Source organism: Hevea brasiliensis, chromosome 2 (genome assembly GCF_030052815.1).
Source record: "Hevea brasiliensis isolate MT/VB/25A 57/8 chromosome 2, ASM3005281v1, whole genome shotgun sequence".
NCBI classification, from domain to species: Eukaryota; Viridiplantae; Streptophyta; class Magnoliopsida; order Malpighiales; family Euphorbiaceae; genus Hevea; species Hevea brasiliensis.
Genome location: NC_079494.1, coordinates 33,601,736 through 33,603,575, shown reverse-complemented (window position 1 = coordinate 33,603,575; position 1,840 = coordinate 33,601,736). Strand labels below are relative to the sequence as shown.

Genomic DNA, 1,840 nt, shown 5'->3' with positions numbered 1-1,840 from the left:
ATAAGATAGGAACTTTTGTGTCTTCTTCCATATCCAAAATGACAAAGTCCACCGGAATGTAGAATTTCCCAACCTTGATAGGCACATTTTCAAGAATGCCTTCTGGATACTTAATTGAACGGTCAGCCAATGAAAGATACATGTTTGTGGGCTTCAACTCTCCCATATTCAACTTCTCATATATTGAAAGAGGCATTAGGCTGACGCTAGCTCCAAGGTCACATAAAGCATTTGCCACACAATTATCACCAATATGACAAGGAATGGAAAACACACCCGGATCTTTGAGTTTGGGAGGTAACTTCTTCTGGATTATAGCACTGCATTGCTCTCCCAAGTTGATGGTGTCATAATCTTCTAGCCTTCTCTTGTTGGAAAGAATCTCCTTCAAAAACTTGGCATAACTTGGCATTTGGGATAGTGCTTCGGTGAATGGCACATTGATATATAGCTTTTTTAGCACTTCAAGGAACTTGCCAAATTGTTTGTCTAGCTTGTGCTTGATGAATCTTTGAGGGTAGGGAAGGGTGGGTTTGTAAGGTTCAGGTGGGATGTATGGTTTCTCTCCCTCATCTTGCTCACTTTTGCTTTCTTCTTCTTTTTCATTTTTCTTGCTCTCAACTGAATTTTCTTCTTTTGTGCTCTCTTTTTCTTCTCTCTTGTTTTCACTCTCTTGACCAACTTTTTTACCACTTCTCAAGGTTACAAACTTACATTGTTCATGAGGGTTTTGTGGTTGGCTAGGTAGTTTCCCATAGGAATTGCTTCCTGATGAGCTTGCTTGTTGCGCCAATTGAGTCTCCAACATGCGGTTGTGGACTTGTAATTGATCCATGGTTTGTCTCATGTGTTGCATTTCTTCCTCCAATTTGTTATTCATCTTGCTTTGTTCAGCAAAAAATTTCTCCATCATGCTCTCCAAGGTTGGCTTCGGTTCATGAGGTGGAAGGGATTGTTGTGCTCTTGCTTGATATCCAGGTGGTGGCTGCCTTGTGGGCTGAAATTGAGGCTGAAATTGAGGCCTATTTTGCTGCATAAACTGCTGGTTATGAGCATAATTTGAGCTTTGGCCTTGTTGAGCAAAAGTTGCTTATGGTCTCCATGTTGAGTTGTTCATATTAGAATAAGAATTTCCCATAGGTTTTTGTTGATATCTTGCAAATAATCATCACCATAAGAAGAATAATCAACTCCACAACTTTGAGTTCCATTTGTGAAGGCAACTTGTTGCATAGTTGTAGGAGTTGAGGTTGTTGCCTTTGTGCAAAAATCACTAAGAAGCTGAGTCAACTGATCAAATCTTGCATTCATGTAGTTAACTGAGTCAAGTTCATAGATCCCAGCTTTCTTTGGCTCAAGTGCTCTAGGATTTCCCCACAAATGGGTATTATGAGCAATCTTCTCTAATAGATCATAGCATTCTTCACTTGTCATTCTCATGAAATCTCCTCCTGCTTGTGAATCAATTGTGTTTCTTATGGCTGGAGTAACTCTGGTGTAGAAATTCTGAACAATCATCCATTTCGGTATTTCATGATGAGGACATTGCCTTTCAAGCTCCTTAAATCTCATCCAAGATTCATACAAAGTTTCATCATCTCTTGGTTTAAAAGCTACCATCAGATTCCTCAAATGAGTGGTTTTCCCAGGTGGGAAAAATTGAGATAGAAAAGCTTGAGATAGTTGCTCCCAAGTAGCTATAATAGCTTGTGGAAGTGAGTCATACCACTCCAATGCTGAATCCCGAAGAGAAAATGGAAATAATGTGAGCCGAATAACTTCATCAGAAACTCCAGGTTGTCTTTGTGTACCACATATCATCAAAAATTTCTTCAAATGA

At 39.5% G+C, this 1,840-nt stretch overlaps 1 non-coding gene across 1 annotated transcript; it reads left to right on the top strand.

Moving 5' to 3' along the window:
- The first annotated feature begins 1,528 nt into the window (after positions 1 to 1,528).
- On the top strand, positions 1,529 to 1,635 carry LOC131178128 (small nucleolar RNA R71). Its single transcript, XR_009147261.1, has one exon. It is a non-coding gene; the product is annotated as a small nucleolar RNA R71 (small nucleolar RNA).
- Positions 1,636 to 1,840: the final 205 nt, after the last annotated feature.